The sequence below is a fragment of the Protopterus annectens genome, chromosome 13.part0, assembly GCF_019279795.1.
Source record: "Protopterus annectens isolate FY-2018-M chromosome 13.part0, PAN1.0, whole genome shotgun sequence".
NCBI classification, from domain to species: Eukaryota; Metazoa; Chordata; order Ceratodontiformes; family Protopteridae; genus Protopterus; species Protopterus annectens.
This window is the reverse complement of record NC_056747.1, coordinates 842250597-842270957: the sequence shown is the minus strand read 5'-3', so window position 1 is coordinate 842270957 and position 20361 is coordinate 842250597. Positions and strand designations below refer to the sequence as shown.

The following is a 20361-nucleotide window of genomic DNA, read 5'->3' as shown; positions in this document are numbered from 1 at the left end:
TGCACTCCCAGACCCCCCTACTTAAATATACCAACTCTGAAAATGCACTACATTGAAGTAAACAGAAATCTCCCCTACAGAGATTTTCCATTTAAACGTTCGATGTAGAGCGCTTTCGGTATTCTTGTGTCGACAATATCGTATTCGATATTGTCAGACTTCGAGATTTTAATATAGACCCTTAATAAAGATATACATTGATGACCATGTTGCTATATTTTATATATATACATATATATATATATATATATATATATATATATATATATATATATATATATATATCTATAGCCACAGTGGATATATTCTTAAAACATGCAATAGAGGCAGTTACAGTGTACTCTTTGATGGAATATTCTCTCCTTTATTTATGCATATGTTTGTTACAATGGTTATTCAACTGGATTGAGGCCCATTTTCAGTGGAAACTTGAGACCACTATACTGACAAGTGATTTACTCAGATACATAGTGCAGGGAAATAGAAATTGAGGGGATCAAACAAAGGACTACAAGATGAAGCTTGTAAGTAGCTTATTAATCATAATCATTTGCAGAAAACTGCAAGACCGTTACACTGGCCAAGAGTCTATCAGCCTTCAGGAGACACGTGATGATGAACTTAGCAATCATTCTGAGCAGGATCTGTTTAATAATGTCTGAAGAAAGAAAATGAACTGGGTAATCTATATGTGTGCATGTACCCAGCAGATTTAGAGTTATAACTGAAGGGACATATCAAGAGCTGGGAGGATAAATTCTCCTTTGTTTTCATTTCAGCACTCAGAAAGAAAAACAATGAGTGACTAGACCAGATGAGTAACAGAGCAGTAACAAGGTTTGGGAGAATATGAGGCATAGGTCTCTTTACCCATAAGAGTTCAAAGCTCAGAAATTTGCTGGGTCATCAGGCCACTAATAGCAGTGTTTTCCAGATTCAAACGTTGGGTTTGCTGAAACAGACATTTCTCAGGCAAATATGCCAGCATTTAGATCATGAAGTCTTAAGGCAAAGACAGTTTCTTCATCAGAGGCCAGAGATGAAAGATCTCCTTTAAAATAGTTTTGTCAGTCTGTACCTTCTACTAATCTCCCTCAGGTGTCCCTGATGTTTTAGAAACATCCATGCTTCTACTTCAAAATATTATTCTTGTCCTCCTAAAATTAATCATGTTATGAAAAAATAAATAGGAATATGAATATAGTTTTTAAATAATGTGTATGTGTATCTATATATATATATATATATATATATATATATATATATATATATATATATATAGCTGCAGATGGTTCAATCAACAGTGTGTTTGGTCAACATCTGTTTAGTCTGCTTTTTATATATTTTGGTTTAGGTTTTGCATGTGCAGAGGTTGTTTCTTGGTACAAGTATAGTACTGCGTCAGCATTCGCATTTTCATTATTTTGTGAATTCCATTTTAGATGGTGATTAATGAGAATGTAGATGTATGCTTAGAAAATATGTACATATGTATATACATATATACACACATATATATGTGTGTGTGTGTGTGTGTGTGTGTGTGTGTGTGTGTGTGTGTGTGTGTGTGTGTATATATATATATATATATATATATATATATATATATATATATACACACACACACACATACATATATGTATGTGTATCATACCTCTCAACCGTACCAAATTCATCAGTATTTATGGGTTTTGAGGGCAAAACAATGGGATGCCACAAATTTCCGAGTGGCCCCTTCAATTCCTAATTTTTTTCTTTTTCACTCCTGTTTGATGTTGGTGTTGAAAGTGTGACTTTAGTGCCTTTAGTCTTCAGTGACTTGCTGAAAACACCCACAGATTTATTGAGAACAGAACAAAAATCTGGACAGTTGAGAGGTATGTTCAAAACCGTAGCAGAATTCACTTAAATGTATGCAATGGAAGGGAAAAGCAGAGTGCATTATGCTTATTATGGTGATGTTAAGTTGTTAACTCAACATGTTTGTCCAATTTCATCACAAAATCATATTCTCAATTGTAAAAAAAAAAAAATGACTGAAGCAAAAAACAAACACATTACAAAAATCATATGTGAATTAAATTCAGGACCGTCCAGTATACATACGAACTAAATACAAATGAAGACCATCATCTATGCTCCTAGAAATAAGTCTGCCCACCATTCATGATTGTTCCTTATTTTATAAAGGTGAGAACAAAGCTGTGATCCAAAATCCTTTTGTAACATTTGCTATGATGTATAAAAACACTGACAGAAAAGGAAATTCTTTCAAAAGTTGTAACACTTTCTTGGAACATAGACAGCAGCCGTTGTCGTGCTGGATTGTCATAGTCACTGCACCTTCCCTGATGTTGTTCACATATTTTAACTCTCTGGCACCTAGTCTACACGAGTACTTCATCCACCAATGTGCTTTCACAGTGGTCATACCTCTCAACTGTCCAGATTTCTGCCTCATATTTTTGGTCCTTTCCTCATAGAATTTGCGGTTTTCTGCAAATCATTGAGGGTTGAAATCAATAAATAAGGACAAGCATTTAAGTTTTAGACTTCATATATTTTAGAAAATGCATTCTAACACAAAACCTTTTACTCTAGAAACTTTCTAAGGCTATAAAAACAAGAGTTGACATTTGTCCCTATTTTTGGACATCTGTTCCCCCATTGTGCTAAGAAGATGAGAGCTGCGGTAGTGGAATATGCAAGTGCATACATCTTTGTATTCAAGCACTGGAGTGGTAGATCAATAATCCCCATTTTTTAAATCAGACTCAGGCTAAGAGTACAGTTTAAAGAACTGTCACACAGTAGTCATAAAGAAGCTTGGGAGACTCAAACCCTGAACTACAAGAGGCAATTCATCAAAAGCCCAAAATGTTAATCCTCAACACTAACTTATAATTCTAAATATGCTTTATTGTTAAGAAAATACATTTACACTTTTTATTCTACATTATCACGCAATTAATCTCACTCACTTACTACTCATTTGCCTTGGTTTATATCTCTGTATCGCATTAATGAAACAAGTACAGAGACCAAACATTGTAGCAACATAAAAAAAATCAAGCCACGTTTTAAATAAATAAAATTCAACCAGTCTGCAATGTTTTCAGTGGTTTGTCAAAGTATGTCAGTAGAAGATGCGTAACAAAATTATTATAATTTTGTTTAGCATCCATACTTTCACACACAGTAGGCATGCTTTCTCTACATAGCTGTTTTTCCATGATACAACAGCAAAAAGACTGCACTTATGTCCATAAGGTTGGCACTACACGTACACTTAATTAACCATATTGTAAATGTAGATATACTGCAAAAGTTATAAGAGGAAGTAATTCACCACTCACAACCTCTTGTCTCAAGAATTTTTGGCTGTAATAATTGCCATGGACTTTGTTGTGAAACTCCTGTCCAGATTTTTTGACAGGCTGTGCATCTATGAAGGCAGGGAAAATGATGTAAGTGTGTCTGATTTCACAGCATTTCCATGCAACGTTTTATTTTCATTTGAAAATAATACTTTTTACTAAGTGCTACAGCTTTGCAAGAAGAAGGATTCAGCTGACTTCAAGTTAAAACATTGCTGGGCTTCAATTGCCAGCCTTCTGACAAGGAAAACATTTCAGCAGGTCGGCCTTTGTTGTTTCATTGGAACTTGGGACTGTAAGGTATGAACCTGCAGCTTAAGGGTCATCCAAAGAGAACAGTTTCACAGCCCCATCGATCAGGTAGGTGTTTTGCATTTTGGAATAGCTATGTGCATGAATTGTTTTGAGCTTCTCACTGTCCTCTGAAACTAATTGTCATCTTTGGCTTGCCATTTTGGTTCAGTTTTACAGATCCATTGAAATGAACAATAAGGAGTGAATGATGCCAAAAATGTGTATTTTTGGTAATATACGTTTGTGACAGTCAGTGACATTAGTGGTCTGACTATTTCAGCAGAAAATGGCAACCTAGTGTAGAGGTGAGTAAAACGCTGAGTGGCTAGCTAAGACAAATTTAAAATGTGTACGGCTTCCAGCTCGACCCAACCTATATTGAAAGCTGCGTTAAAGTGGGACAGCATGATGCCCACATTGGTGGTGCAAACTGAAGGGCACAAGATTAGATTTCTGTGACTGTGACTGTAGTACTGGACAGAGGTGAAATATTAATTCAGTTTACTTAAGTTTTACAGTGTAATTTCAAGTTTGAACATATGTGGGCCACTTATGTAGTGTTCTAGGCTGAAGTAGATTCTGTCAGTTTGTTTTTCAGTCTGGTGTTTTATACATGGAGCACGATACTTTGCCTTGCTCCTTAGCCATGCTTCTGAATCTCTCAAAGCAAGAAATCTGGACAAAGCCAAAAATAATGGTAGTAGTCATGGGACAAAGGTCCAAAAATAGGGACAGAGTCTGACAGATTTTAAATGTTGCTCCTGTAAACTCAGATAGTTGATAGAATAGCAGGTTTTGCATTGTTATGTATTTTCTGAGGGATATGAAGTCTGAAATTCAGATGTCTGCCTTTATTTATTATTTAGTGACTTCAATCCTGTTGATATTCCACAATTCCATTGAAGTGGGTGGGGTTACATTATTATGTATGTAAACTTTATGTTAATCAGTTTCTCGATTTTTGGCCAGTTGTACCTACTTTTCATGGGCCTTTGTCCAGATTTTTAATGTTTTCAGGTTAAGAAGTATGATGTGTGTGTGTGTGTGTGTGTGTGTGTGTGTGTGAGAGTGTACACACACACACACACACACACACACACACACACACACACACACACATATACAGATTAATGTGAATCATCTGGCTGGGAGTATTTTTGGCTTTATTCTCAATTTCTCAAGATGTTTTTATTAGATAATATCATGTTAAGAGGGCCAATACATGTAGCTTGACAGTGGAGTAACTGAAACCTTAATCAAAAAATGTAAAACATAAGCTAGGCAAATTTGGAGATTTATAGACTTTGGGCAAAGAGGATATCTGTTGTGCTAGCAGTCCTTAACACCTCTATGATGTCCCTAGGATGACCCAGTAAATGAAGAGCTACTACTGCTGTTACTATTCTTCAAATGGAGGAAGTCATCATGTCACAATGCCAGAGTCTCCAGAGGTCAGACCAGAATAATTTATGGGCAGACTATAATCCAAACAACCTGTATTTAGGTATTTCTGGTTACTGTAGGGCAATGTGAATGAACCTTGGTCTTTCTGTTCATAATTTCTTTAATAGGCAAGGGATGATGGGAGAGACAGATGAATTTTCTACCACCTGTTCTAAAAAGAAGGCTTTTATTACTCACTGCTCTTTCCCTGTTGGAGGAAGCAGAAATTATTTTAGCTGTGCAGTCTCCAGAGTTGCAAACATTTTGACCTTAGGACTGCCTCACTTCAAGAAGATGACCTAAAGACTGTTCAGAGGAAGCAGAAATTCAGTAAAGAGTATGAGCTGTGACTCAAGGTGTCTAACAGAATGATGTATTTCCGTAGAATCTGAACTGCTACCTAGAAAATCCATCAGTTGCTGGATCAGTCCCACATCCAGACCATGTCCCTGCATATGGGGTATACCTCAGTCTAAATTGCATGTTTTAATGGCAAACGGCTGACTGTCTACTCTTATGAGAAGAGGCAAAGACTTTAGGAGCATCTCCAGAGTGTGTAGGGCTAGAAAGTCATCCTTCAGCGTCAAGAAATTATTGAGAAACATTCCTCCAACAATCTCCAAATGACTTGGACCAGGGCAGATTTAAAGCGCTCTACCAATAGTTTATGTCAAAACTTTGAAAGTGGCACAGAGATACATATTCCTAACCACAAGAGCTTAAATACTTTCTTTCTATTGCAAAACTGAATTCATAAAAGCTGAGCACCTCTTTTGTAGCTTACCCTTACTTGGAATGACCAGGCCAAACAGTTCTATCACATACAAAACCAGAATCTTGTCTCTAATACTATATAAGGCATTTTCCTACTGGTAGTCTTGCTCTCCAGTAGCTACAAGTCTTGTTAGTGTAACAGACATTTCCCACAATGCATGGCACATTAGTAATTGCATCTTCAAGCCTTTTGCATGGTTTAGATTGTTAGCAGCTCGTGGTTCCACAGTAGTCCATTGTTATTGCGGCCGAGTCCTGAGCGGGGGTTTCAATCAAAAACTGATCAAATTAACCATCTAGTTTTTTGTACCACTTATGCTGATATGGGGTTTATGATTGGCTGATAATGAACACAGTTAAAAGAAATAACTGTGCTATAGTCAGTGTCAGGCAATACGAAAACAAACACTAGTAAGCATAAAATAAATTAAATAACAAAATTTGTGGTGTGAGGTAACTTTTGATTCCCTTAGACTTGTGACAGTTACTGTTTCAACAGTCTTCTTCTTCTAGCTTTTTCCCAGTTAGGGGTCACCACAGCAAATTACCTGTCTGCTCATAATTGAGCAGTGGAGTTTTACAGTGTTGAGTTGCCAGCCTGGCACCCAACCTTCCACAGAAGGCACACACACACACACACCTAGGGCCAATTTAGAGTGTCCAATCCACCTGCAGCATGTCTTTGGGAGGAAACTGGAGCACCCAAAGGAAACCCATGCGACCACAGGGAGGACATGCAGACTCTGCACAGAAGGCACCCCAGCCGAGGATTGAACTGGAGAACCTCTTGCTGTGAGGTGACAATGTTAACCACTGCACCACCACGGCCGCCCAGTTACTGTTTCAACAGGATGACAGATAAATGTACGCTGTAGTCACATATAGGGGAAAAAATGATCCCAGACAACTCAAACATGAAGTATATATGCTGAGTGGTAGAAGGCAGAGGTGGATAGAAAAATGATTCACTTAGCTGAAAGAGAAAAAAGCAGTAACAGAAACAGTTTGACTAATAAATGTACTGCACACCCTCCCTCGTATCACAGTTTCTTTTCCATATAAAACAGGGGGCAAGCAGAAAGTTAAACCAGAAAATAGTTGGACTGGATTGGGGAGGGATTTGGGGGGGGGGGACCAAACTGTGAGGATTTTACCTGTTCTGCCTACATCTGTGTGGGCTTCTTTAAGGTATTATGATTTCTTCCCACCTGCCAAAACATGACGCATATTAATTAATCTAAATTATCCCATGCATGTAATCCTTACTGTTGCTGTTGTGACCTGTGATAATGCTGAAAAGATCTGCAAGCATTAGTCTACTTACTCAGTTTGACATTCATTAAATAAATAAAACTTTCAGAAACAGTTAAAATTGCTTCTGAGGTATGCCTGAGGTTATTACTATTATTATTAATGTTGAATATTCTGAGGAAGTTCAGCAGTTTTGTTTTTGTGGAAACAGATTGACTGCAACAAGGAATGAAAATTAATTGGCAGAGAAACTCCACCATTCAGAGTAAGTGCTGGAGATAACTGAAACCTCATGAAGAAAGAAAGGGGTAATAAGGGATGAGAATGCATAATGGAGGTTAGAAAGTTTTCATGATCTTTATAGGCCCCCAGTCTTCCCATGACCAGTAAGTAAAGCCCTGCTGTCTCTTTTGTCCAGTACTTCCTGGCAGCCAAAGACACTGGGCATGGGAGAAGAGAAATGAGGATTGTGGTGAGTCAGAAGATTTTGCCAGGTTTCATTTTTCAAATGAGCCTGCTTCTCAGTACCGTGATCTGCTTGGTGCTGTCTGCAGCACCTCCCAAAGACATTGGAGTGTGCAGAGTACTTAACTTTCCAAGTTATTTTTTATTTAAAAATAAAAAAAGCATTTTATTTATTTAAAATTTGTTAATGTTTAGTGCAATTATCTATCGCAATCATTTTCAGCCAAAGAAATAATAAACTTAAATTAATATTACTTCAACCGTGTTAATGTAAGGGTAAACATGAGAGGGATAAGTTGGGATATTATGTAGTATAAACAGACAGGATCATAAGTAGAAGGATACAAGAATTGAATCTACAAAATGAAGAACAGTACCTTTATGCTGTCCTAACATCATATAGTATAATGTTCCTAAATAAAAAATAAAAAGCAAAGAATAAAGTATTTACACTATGTGCCATTGCTGGGCATAGGATGTGAAAGAGAATAAGGTGTGAGCCACATGATAGGATGAAAGGAAAAGAGGGAGACAGAAAAGAGAGAGAGAAAAATAAAAATAAAAAAATAGAAGTGTGGAGAACTGGGAGAAACAGTGGCAATGTGTAGCTACCTCCTAGCAAGGTTCAGGAGATCCTGGAAATACTATAGGAGTCTGGGAACATGTTTATTGGTAAATCAGGATGTACATACCTGATGAAGCACTAAACAGACACAGGGCTTTAGTAGCCCATCAAATAGACCCCTTACAGTGTGCCTGAAAGAGTTAAGAGGACACGGAGGAGTCCAACAGTTTATTTCTGTTTTAACATGTCTGATGGCACTGTATAAGCCAGTAAATAAACATTTTGTTTTGTTTTTAATATGCAGTAATAGCATATATTACTGAAACCTAATCTTAAATTGTCTTAAATCCTGGAAGTCAGCATGGGGGGAGGGTGGGGGTGGGCCCACCAAAATTATCCAAATTGGGCCTCACCATTGCTAAGACTGACTGTCAGTAGATAACTGGAGTTTAAAGATCTCTCCACAATAAGAATATCGCAAAGATCCAGAATCAAAGCCAGAAAACCATTCTAAAATTGAAGCAAACAAAGTATGATAGAAAATAGTACACTATGCATCTTGCATCACTAGAAACAAGTTAAAATAACATCTAGACTTATTTCTTTGCAAACTAGTACTAAAGTCTGGCAGTAAGTGGAGTGGACTAAAGTTCTGACTTGTTAATGAGCTGTTTCATGTGCCAAAGTACATAGTTTGAATCTTTCCACCTTCATTTGCCTAATGTGTGCCCTAGAGCAAGTCACAAAACCAGACGGTACTTTATAGCAATTGGGAATTTGGGCTAAGTTCCTTAATGGTCTCTTGGACTGCACACCTAGTAACCTAACTATACAAAGCAAACAAAAAGTATTCAGTCCTACTAGACCTAGCAATACAAATGTATCTCTGCTAGAGGTATTAACCTAAATGCAGCACTTTTTTCACACAACCTAAATAAATTCAAACACCAGACTTAATAATTAACTCACTATTAAGGTACTCAGTAATAACTTCCTGTCCAAAGTAGGTCCTAATAACCAGACGCAACAAATACCCTCTTCAAAACAAGCAGAAATGGATTAAAACTGAGTCACCTCATCTCTTAGTGTTTCATTAATAAATAGGGCTCCCCTGGAGGGATGGATTAAACAAAACAATAAAGATATTGTAGGCAGAGAGGACTAAAGTTCTGACTTTGTTTTTGATCTACTTCATGTGCCAAAGGTACATATTCAGAATCTTTCCAAAAAAATGTCCTCCAGTTTTTTGCATTCATATTCCATCTACATTACAGCAATAGGTTTGGTCCAAGAAATAGGGTGGGGGAGGTTATGCTACTAATTGAAAAAAAAATGAAATCACATTACTGTGGATAGAATGCAAACAAAACAGATGCCCAAACTGGCTGCCTGTTCAATCTCAAATAAGTAACTCAACCAAATGTATATAGCTTTGCATAAATTCGTCCTCCATCCTTTCTAATACTTTCAGAAAATGCAAATGCGGAAAATCTTAATCTAGCTCTAAAAAGCAAAATCTTAATGTGAACTTTCAGCATAGATTTAATGGGCTCAAAAAAAAAAACACAAATTCTATGCCACCTTTTAGCTAATAGTTCATCTCAACTACTCACACCCCCACCTTACTTTAATACTAATCAACCAATAACTAATATACTCCACCGATGTATTGTATTGCAGCCTCCCTTAACTCTCTCTGTGATTACAGTCTCTTTGCTGCTTCTGTATCATTCAAAACACCAAGGGCAAAAGACAAGATGGAACAAATAAGACTTTTTTTTTCTGAAACTAAATAATCTGAGCTCTTTTCTATATTAGGGAATATGTAGTAGTCCAGCCTCTATCCAGAAACTGACCCAGCCACTGCTGTATAGCTGTTTAAAGTACATCTATAAATATAGTGGTACAACATTCCCTCCTTCATTTTCATGCAGGTAATGGTCTCATCTTCTTGTTAAACATGCATATCAATAATTTATCTGCTGTATCCTCCTCATTTCACAACAATATATATCCTTCCTTCCCAGCCCTCAAATGACACAGCAATTATTCCCTTTTCTTCACGCTTACTTCAGTAGTAAACTCATTCTATCTCTCCACCGCTGTTTGACTTTGTTGAAGCAGACAGTGTTTGAAATGCAAATATTTGAATATTTAAACTGGAATTAGGATTTGCTGGATAGGCTGGTGTAGTTTTATTCCAACTCGGAGGTCTTGCAACCTGAAACAAAACTTGCTGAGTAGGTTAGTGTAGCTTTCTTCTAACTTAAAGGTCTTGCAACCATAAACCTGAAGGTATCTCTGCTTTATCTGTTTATCCAGGGCTGTGCAAGGTCAGATATGAAATAAATAAGTTCATATTATAACACCAAACACTGAAAACAGCAAACAGTGTTACATCGACACATATTCATCGAACGCTGAAAATGTCGAAACCATAGAACAGCGATTTCTTTCCTAGGGAAAGAAATCGCTGTTCCAACCCCCTCAAAAAACATTAAACACTTCCATACGCATACACACATACCCTAACCCTAATTATACCCCCTCAAAAACCAGTAAACAACTAAATACACATATGCACGTAACCCAACCATACATCTAAAAAAAAAAAACAGTAAACATTTTAAAACATATGCACTTACATTAACCCGCACCCTAACCCTAAGGTTAGTAACTCTCGCACATTTACATAAACAGTTACAAACACAAACACACTTACCTTAACCCTAATCCTACCCCCCAAAACAAAAGTAAACAGCTAAAAACACACACGCACATAACTCAACCATATATCTAATACAAAATAAAAAACAGTAAACACTTTCATACATATGCACTTACCTTAACCCACACCCTACCCCTAAGGTCAGTAACTGTTGCACAATCACACTCGGGAGCTATACCGGACAAGGGACCACACTACACTCCAGAACAGGCAAAGCAATGAAGCGGTCAAGTGACTTCTTTCTCAGGGAAAGAAATCGCTGAACAGCCGCTTCGCTGTTTTGCCTGTTCGCCCTACATGTGCTGATGAAAATGCATTCCACAAAATGCGTTTTTGTCGTTCTAATATGAACCCGAAATAAATACATGGCGGGCAAAAACACAGCCAAAGAACAGGGAAAACAGGGTGGCCTGTTCTCTGTAAAAATGACTTTTAACTTGTTTACTTGATTAAATCCTGATTTTTGTAATATTACATTTGCTAATTTCTATTACTGTGAGATACACATTGGCAGTTGACACAAGAACCATCTACACACTGCATCTTTTCCTCTCTTTGCATTCTTCAATTTGCTGTTCTCAGACCATCTCTTCACACACATTTTATTACACCATCCCATCCCATCCAATACCCCTTTGACTCTGAATGTCCTTCTCATTCCTGTTGATCACATCCCACATCAACCTTCATGCTTCTTTCTTGTCTTCAGGTTCCATGCAGTGTAAGTCACCTCCCTTATCAACCTTCTTGTCTTCATGTTCCATGCAGTGTAAGTCACCTCCCTTATCAACCTTCATGCTTCTTTCTTGTTTTAGGTTCCATGCAGTGTAAGTCACCTCCCATATCAACCTTCATGCTTCTTTCTTGTTTTAGGTTCCATGCAATGTAAGTCACCTCCCTTATCAACCTTCATGCTTCTTTCTTGTCTTCAGGTTCCATGCAGTGTAAGTCACCTCCCTTATCAACCTTCATGCTTCTTTCTTGTAGTCAGGTTCCATGCAGTGTAAGTCACCTCCCTTATTAACCTTCATGCTTCTTTCCTGTTTTAGGTTCCATGCAGTGTAAGTCACCTGCCTTATCAACCTTCATGCTTCTTTCTTGTCTTCAGGTTCCATGCAGTGTAAGTCACCTCCCTTATCAACCTTCATGCTTCTTTCTTGTCTTCAGGTTCCATGTAGTGTAAGTCACCTCCCTTATCAACCTTCATGCTTCTTTCCTGTCTTTAGGTTCCATGCAGTGTAAGTCACCTCCCTTATCAACCTTCATTCTTCTTTCTTGTTTAAGGTTCCATGCAGTGTAAGTCACCTCCCTTATCAACCTTCATGCTTCTTTCTTGTCTTCAGGTTCCATGCAATGTAAGTCACCTCCCTTATCAACCCTCATGCTTCTTTCTTGTTTTCAGGTTCCATGCAGTGTAAGTCAGCTCCCAAATCAACCTTCATGCCTCTTTCTTGTCTTCAGGTTCCATGCAGTGTAAGTCACCTCCCTTATTAACCTTCGTGCTTCTTTCTTGTCTTCAGGTTCCATGTAGTGTAAGTCACCTCCCTTATCAACCTTCATGCTTCTTTCTTGTCTTCAGGTTCCATGTAGTGTAAGTCACCTCCCTTATCAACCTTCATGCTTCTTTCTTGTCTTCAGGTTCCATGCAGTGTAAGTCACCTCCCTTATCAACCTTCATGCTTCTTTCTTGTCTTCAGGTTCCATGTAGTGTAAGTCACCTCCCTTATCAACCTTCATGCTTCTTTCTTGTCTTCAGGTTCCATGCAGTGTAAGTCACCTCCCTTATCAACCTTCATGCTTCTTTCTTGTTTTAGGTTCCATGCAGTGTAAGTCACCTCCCTTATCAACCTTCATGCTTCTTTCTTGTTTTAGGTTCCATGCAGTGTAAGTCACCTCCCATATCAACCTTCATGCTTCTTTCCTGTCTTCAGGTTCCATGTAATGTAAGTCATCTCCCTTATCAACCTTCATGCTTCTTTCTTGTCTTCTGGTTCCATGCAGTGTAAGTCACCTCCCTTATCAACCTTCATGCTTCTTTCTTGTCTTCAGATTCCATGCAATGTAAGTCACCTCCCTTATTAACCTTCATGCTTCTTTCTTGTCTTCAGGTTCCATGTAGTGTAAGTCACCTCCCTTATCAACCTTCATGCTTCTTTCTTGTCTTCAGGTTCCATGCAGTGTAAGTCACCTCCCTTATCAACCTTCATGCTGCTTTCTTGTTTTAGGTTCCATGCAGTGTGAGTCACCTCCCTTATCAACCTTCATGCTTCTTTCTTGTCTTCAGGTTCCATGCAGTGTAAGTCACCTCCCTTATCAACCTTCATGCTTCTTTCTTGTTTTAGGTTCCATGCAGTGTAATTCACCTCCCTTATCAACCTTCATGCTTCTTTCTTGTTTTAGGTTCCATGCAGTGTGAGTCACCTCCCTTATCAACCTTCATGCTTCTTTCTTGTCTTCAGGTTCCATGCAGTGTAAGTCACCTCCCTTATCAACCTTCATGCTTCTTTCTTGTTTTAGGTTCCATGCAGTGTAATTCACCTCCCTTATCAACCGTCATGCTTCTTTCTTGTTTTAGGTTCCATGCAGTGTAAGTCACCTCCCTTATCAACCTTCATGCTTCTTTCTTGTCTTCAGGTTCCATGCAGAGTAAGTCACCTCCCTTATCAACCTTCATGCTTCTTTCTTGTCTTCAGGTTCCATGCAGTGTAAGTCACCTCCCTTATCAACCTTCATGCTTCTTTCTTGTCTTCAGGTTCCATGTAGTGTAAGTCACCTCCCTTATCAACCTTCATGCTTCTTTCTTGTCTTCAGGTTCCATGCAGTGTAAGTCACCTCCCTTATCAACCTTCATGCTTCTTTCTTGTTTTAGGTTCCATGCAGTGTAATTCACCTCCCTTATCAACCGTCATGCTTATTTCTTGTTTTAGGTTCCATGCAGTGTGTCACCTCCCTTATCAACCTTCATGCTTCTTTCTTGTCTTCAGGTTCCATGCAGTGTAAGTCACCTCCCTTATCAACCTTCATGCTTCTTTCTTGTCTTCAGGTTCCATGCAGTGTAAGTCACCTCCCTTATCAACCTTCATGCTTCTTTCTTGTCTTCAGGTTCCATGTAGTGTAAGTCACCTCCCTTATCAACCTTCATGCTTCTTTCTTGTCTTCAGGTTACATGCAGTGTAAGTCACCTCCCTTATCACCCTTCATGCTTCTTTCTTGTTTTAGGTTCCATGCAGTGTAATTCACCTCCCTTATCAACCGTCATGCTTATTTCTTGTTTTAGGTTCCATGCAGTGTGTCACCTCCTTATCAACCTTCATGCTTCTTTCTTTGTCTTCAGGTTCCATGCAGTGTAAGTCACCTCCTTATCAACCTTCATGCTTCTTTCTTGTTTTAGGTTCCATGCAGTGTAAGTCACCTCCCTTATCAACCTTCATGCTTCTTTCCTGTGTTCAGGTTCCATGCAGTGTAAGTCACCTCCCTTATCAACCTTCATGCTTCTTTCTTGTCTTCAGGTTCCATGCAGTGTAAGTCACCTCCTTATCAACCTTCATGCTTCTTTCTTGTTTTAGGTTCCATGCAGTGTAAGTCACCTCCCTTATCAACCTTCATGCTTCTTTCTTGTCTTCAGGTTCCATGCAGTGTAAGTCACCTCCCTTATCAACCTTCATGCTTCTTTCTTGTCTTCATGTTCCATGCAGTGTAAGTCACCTCCCTTATCAACCTTCATGCTTCTTTCTTGTTTTAGGTTCCATGCAATGTAAGTCACCTCCCTTATCAACCTTCATGCTTCTTTCTTGTCTTCAGGTTCCATGCAGTGTAAGTCACCTCCCTTATCAACCTTCATGCTTCTTTCTTGTCTTCATGTTCCATGCAGTGTAAGTCACCTCCTTATCAACCTTCATGCTTCTTTCTTGTTTTAGGTTCCATGCAGTGTAAGTCACCTCCTTATCAACCTTCATGCTTCTTTCTTGTCTTCAGGTTCCATGCAGTGTAAGTCACCTCCTTATCAACCTTCATGCTTCTTTCTTGTCTTCAGATTCCATGCAGTGTAAGTCACCTCCCTTATCAACCTTCATGCTTCTTTCTTGTTTTAGGTTCCATGCAGTGTAAGTCACCCCCTTATCAACCTTCATGCTTCTTTCTTGTCTTCAGGTTCCATGCAGAGTAAGTCACCTCCCTTATCAACCTTCATGCTTCTTTCTTGTCTTCAGGTTCCATGCAGTGTAAGTCACCTCCCTTATCAACCTTCATGCTTCTTTCTTGTTTTAGGTTCCATGCAGTGTAAGTCACCTCCCTTATCAACCTTCATGCTTCTTTCTTGTTTTAGGTTCCATGCAATGTAAGTCACTTCCCTTATCAACCTTATGCATCTTTCTTGTCTTCAGGTTCCATGCAGTGTAAGTCACCTCCCTTATCAACCTTCATGCTTCTTTCTTGTCTTCAGGTTCCATGCAGTGTAAGTCACCTCCCTTATCAACCTTCATGCTTCTTTCTTGTTTTAGGTTCCATGCAGTGTAAGTCACCTCCCTTATCAACCTTCATGCTTCTTTCTTGTTTTAGGTTCCATGCAGTGTAAGTCACCTCCCTTATCAACCTTCATGCTTCTTTCTTGTCTTCAGATTCCATGCAGTGTAAGTCACCTCCTTATCAACCTTCATGCTTCTTTCTTGTCTTCATGTTCCATGCAGTGTAAGTCACCTCCCTTATCAACCTTCATGCTTCTTTCTTGTTTTAGGTTCCATGCAGTGTAAGTCACCTCCTGATCAACCTTCATGCTTCTTTCTTGTCTTCAGGTTCCATGCAGTGTAAGTCACCTCCCTTATCAACCTTCATGCTTCTTTCTTGTTTTAGGTTCCATGCAGTGTAAGTCACCTCCTTATCAACCTTCATGCTTCTTTCTTGTCTTCAGGTTCCATGCAGTGTAAGTCACCTCCCTTATCAACCTTCATGCTTCTTTCTTGTTTTAGGTTCCATGCAATGTAAGTCACCTCCCTTATCAACCTTCATGCTTCTTTCTTGTCTTCAGGTTCCATGCAGTGTAAGTCACCTCCCTTATCAACCTTCATGCTTCTTTCTTGTCTTCAGGTTCCATGCAGTGTAAGTCACCTCCCTTATCAACCTTCATGCTTCTTTCTTGTCTTCAGGTTCCATGTAGTGTAAGTCACCTCCCTTATCAACCTTCATGCTTCTTTCTTGTCTTCAGGTTCCATGCAGTGTAAGTCACCTCCCTTATCAACCTTCATGCTTCTTTCTTGTCTTCAGATTCCATGCAGTGTAAGTCACCTCCTTATCAACCTTCATGCTTCTTTCTTGTCTTCAGGTTCCATGCAGTGTAAGTCACCTCCTTATCAACCTTCATGCTTCTTTCTTGTTTTAGGTTCCATGCAGTGTAAGTCACCTCCCTTATCAACCTTCATGCTTCTTTCTTGTTTTAGGTTCCATGCAGTGTAAGTCACCTCCTTATCAACCTTCATGCTTCTTTCTTGTCTTCAGGTTCCATGTAGTGTAAGTCACCTCCCTTATCAACCTTCATGCTTCTTTCTTGTCTTCAGGTTCCATGCAGTGTAAGTCACCTCCCTTATCAACCTTCATGCTTCTTTTTTGTCTTCAGGTTCCATGGAGTGTAAGTCACCTCCCTTATCAACCTTCATGCTTCTTTCTTGTCTTCAGGTTCCATGCAGTGTAAGTCACCTCCCTTATCAACCTTCATGCTTCTTTCTTGTCTTCAGGTTCCATGCAGTGTAAGTCACCTCCTTATCAACCGTCATGCTTCTTTCTTGTTTTAGGTTCCATGCAGTGTAAGTCACCCCCTTATCAACCTTCATGCTTCTTTCTTGTCTTCAGGTTCCATGCAGTGTAAGTCACCTCCCTTATCAACCTTCATGCTTCTTTCTTGTTTTAGGTTCCATGCAGTGTAAGTCACCTCCCTTATCAACCTTCATGCTTCTTTCCTGTGTTCAGGTTCCATGCAGTGTAAGTCACCTCCTTATCAACCTTCATGCTTCTTTCTTGTCTTCAGGTTCCATGCAGTGTAAGTCACCTCCTTATCAACCTTCATGCTTCTTTCTTGTTTTAGGTTCCATGCAGTGTAAGTCACCTCCTTATCAACCTTCATGCTTCTTTCTTGTCTTCAGGTTCCATGCAGTGTAAGTCACCTCCTTATCAACCTTCATGCTTCTTTCTTGTCTTCAGGTTCCATGCAGAGTAAGTCACCTCCCTTATCAACCTTCATGCTTCTTTCTTGTCTTCAGGTTCCATGCAGTGTAAGTCACCTCCCTTATCAACCTTCATGCTTCTTTCTTGTCTTCAGGTTCCATGTAGTGTAAGTCACCTCCCTTATCAACCTTCATGCTTCTTTCTTGTCTTCAGGTTACATGCAGTGTAAGTCACCTCCCTTATCACCCTTCATGCTTCTTTCTTGTTTTAGGTTCCATGCAGTGTAATTCACCTCCCTTATCAACCGTCATGCTTATTTCTTGTTTTAGGTTCCATGCAGTGTGTCACCTCCCTTATCAACCTTCATGCTTCTTTCTTGTCTTCAGGTTCCATGCAGTGTAAGTCACCTCCCTTATCAACCTTCATGCTTCTTGCTTGTCTTCAGGTTCCATGCAGTGTAAGTCACCTCCCTTATCAACCTTCATGCTTCTTTCTTGTTTTAGGTTCCATGCAGTGTAATTCACCTCCCTTATCAACCTTCATGCTTCTTTCTTGTTTTAGGTTCCATGCAGTGTAAGTCACCTCCCTTATCAACCTTCATGCTTCTTTCTTGTGTTCAGGTTCCATGCAGTGTAAGTCACCTCCCTTATCAACCTTCATGCTTCTTTCTTGTGTTCAGGTTCCATGCAGTGTAAGTCACCTCCCTTATCAACCTTCATGCTTCTTTCTTGTTTTAGGTTCCATGCAGTGTAAGTCACCTCCCTTATCAACCTTCATGCTTCTTTCTTGTCTTCAGGTTCCATGCAGTGTAAGACACCTCCCTTATCAACCTTCATGCTTCTTTCTTGTTTTAGGTTCCATGCAGTGTAAGTCACCTCCCTTATTAACCTTCATGCTTCTTTCCTGTTTTAGGTTCCATGCAGTCTAAGTTACCTCCCTTATCAACCTTCATGCTTCTTTCCTGTCTTCAGGTTCCATGCAGTGTAAGTCACCTCCCTTATCAACCTTCATTCTTCTTTCTTGTTTTAGGTTCCATGCAGTGTAAGTCACCTCCCTTATCAACCTTCATGCTTCTTTCTTGTCTTCAGGTTCCATGCAGTGTAAGTCACCTCCCTTATCAACCTTCATGCTTCTTTCTTGTCTTCAGGTTCCATGCAGTGTAAGTCAGCTCCAAAATCAACCTTCATGCCTCTTTCTTGTCTTCAGGTTCCATGCAGTGTAAGTCACCTCCCTTATCAACCTTTGTGCTTCTTTCTTGTCTTCAGGTTTCATGCAGTGTAAGTCACCTCCGTTATCACCCTTCATGCTTCTTTCTTGTTTTAGGTTCCATGCAGTGTAAGTCACCTCCCTTATCAACCTTCATGCTTCTTTCTTGTGTTCAGGTTCCATGCAGTGTAAGTCACCTCCCTTATCAACCTTCATGCTTCTTTCTTGTTTTAGGTTCCATGCAGTGTAAGTCACCTCCCTTATCAACCTTATGCATCTTTCTTGTCTTCAGGTTCCATGCAGTGTAAGTCACCTCCCTTATCAACCTTCATGCTTCTTTCTGGTCTTCAGGTTCCATGCAGTGTAAGACACCTCCCTTATCAACCTTCATGCTTCTTTCTTGTCTTCAGGTTCCATGAAGTGTAAGACACTTCCCTTATCAACCTTCATGCTTCTTTCTTGTTTTAGGTTCTATGCAGTGTAAGTCACCTCCCATATCAACTTTGTGCTTCTTTCTTGTCTTCAGGTTCCATGCAGTGTAAGTCACCTCCATTATCAACCTTCATGCTTCTTTCTTGTCTTCAGGTTCCATGTAGTGTAAGTCACCTCCCTTATTAACCTTCATGCTTCTTTCCTGTTTTAGGTTCCATGCAGTCTAAGTTACCTCTCTTATCAACCTTCATGCTTCTTTCTTGTCTTCAGGTTCCTTGCAGTGTAAGTCACCTCCTTTATCAACCTTCATGCTTCTTTCTTGTTTTAGGTTCCATGCAATGTAAGTCACCTCCCTTATCATCCTTCATGCTTCTTTCTTGTTTTAGGTTCCATGCAGTGTAAGTCACCTCCCATATCAACCTTTGTGCTTCTTTCTTGTCTTCAGGTTCCATGCAGTGTAAGTCACCTCCATTATCAACCTTCATGCTTCTTTCTTGTCTTCAGGTTCCATGTAGTGTAAGTCACCTCCCTTATTAACCTTCTTGCTTCTTTCTTGTTTTAGGTTCCATGCAATGTAAGTCACCTCCCTTATCAACCTTCATGCTTCTTTCTTGTTTTAGGTTCCATGCAGTGTAAGTCACCTCCCTTATCAACCTTCATGCTTCTTTCTTGTCTTCAGGTTCCATGCAGTGTAAGTCACCTCCCTTATCAACCTTCATGCTTCTTTCTTGTTTTAGGTTCCATGCAGTGTAAGTCACCTCCCTTATCAACCTTCATGCTTCTTTCTTGTCTTCAGGTTCCATGAAGTGTAAGACACCTCCCTTATCAACCTTCATGCTTCTTTCTTGTTTTAGGTTCCATGCAGTGTAAGTCACCTCCCATATCAACCTTTTTGCTTCTTTCTTGTCTTCAGGTTCCATGCAGTGTAAGTCACCTCCATTATCAACCTTCATGCTTCTTTCTTGTCTTCAGGTTCCATGTAGTGTAAGTCACCTCCCTTATCAACCTTCATGCTTCTTTCTTGTTTTAGGTTCCATGCAATGTAAGTCACCTCCCTTATCAACCTTCATGCTTCTTTCTTGTTTTAGGTTCCATGCAGTGTAAGTCACCTCCCATATCAACTTTTGTGCTTCTTTCTTGTCTTCAGGTTCCATGCAGTGTAAGTCACCTCCATTATCAACCTTCATGCTTCTTTCTTGTCTTCAGGTTCCATGTAGTGTAAGTCACCTCCCTTATTAACCTTCATGCTTCTTTCCTGTTTTAGGTTCCATGCAGTCTAAGTTACCTCCCTTATCAACCTTCATGCTTCTTTCTTGTCTTCAGGTTCCATGCAGTGTAAGTCACCTCCCTTATCAACCTTCATGCTTCTTTCTTGTTTTAGGTTCCATGCAGTGTAAGTCACCTCCCATATCAACCTTCATGCTTCTTTCTTGTTTTAGGTTCCATGCAATGTAAGCAATCTATCTTCACTGCTTCTTCTCCTCTTTCAATACCATATCAGTAACTATGACTGCCCAGACTATCAAGTACCTCATACAATTTTCCCCTGTTCCAACTCCTCAACCTTCACGCTTTCATCAAAAATACCATACTAGCAAGTGCACTCCTCTTCATTTCTCTTGTTTCACCTCCACAAAGCCATGCCCCCTGTTACCCTTCCTTGTAAAGTGTAT

The 20361-nt window shown here is 39.4% G+C and overlaps 1 pseudogene; it reads left to right on the top strand.

Annotated features, from left to right (window-relative positions):
* The window catches only part of LOC122787971, a 109822-nt pseudogene that overhangs the window by 85924 nt on the left and 3537 nt on the right, over positions 1–20361 (top strand).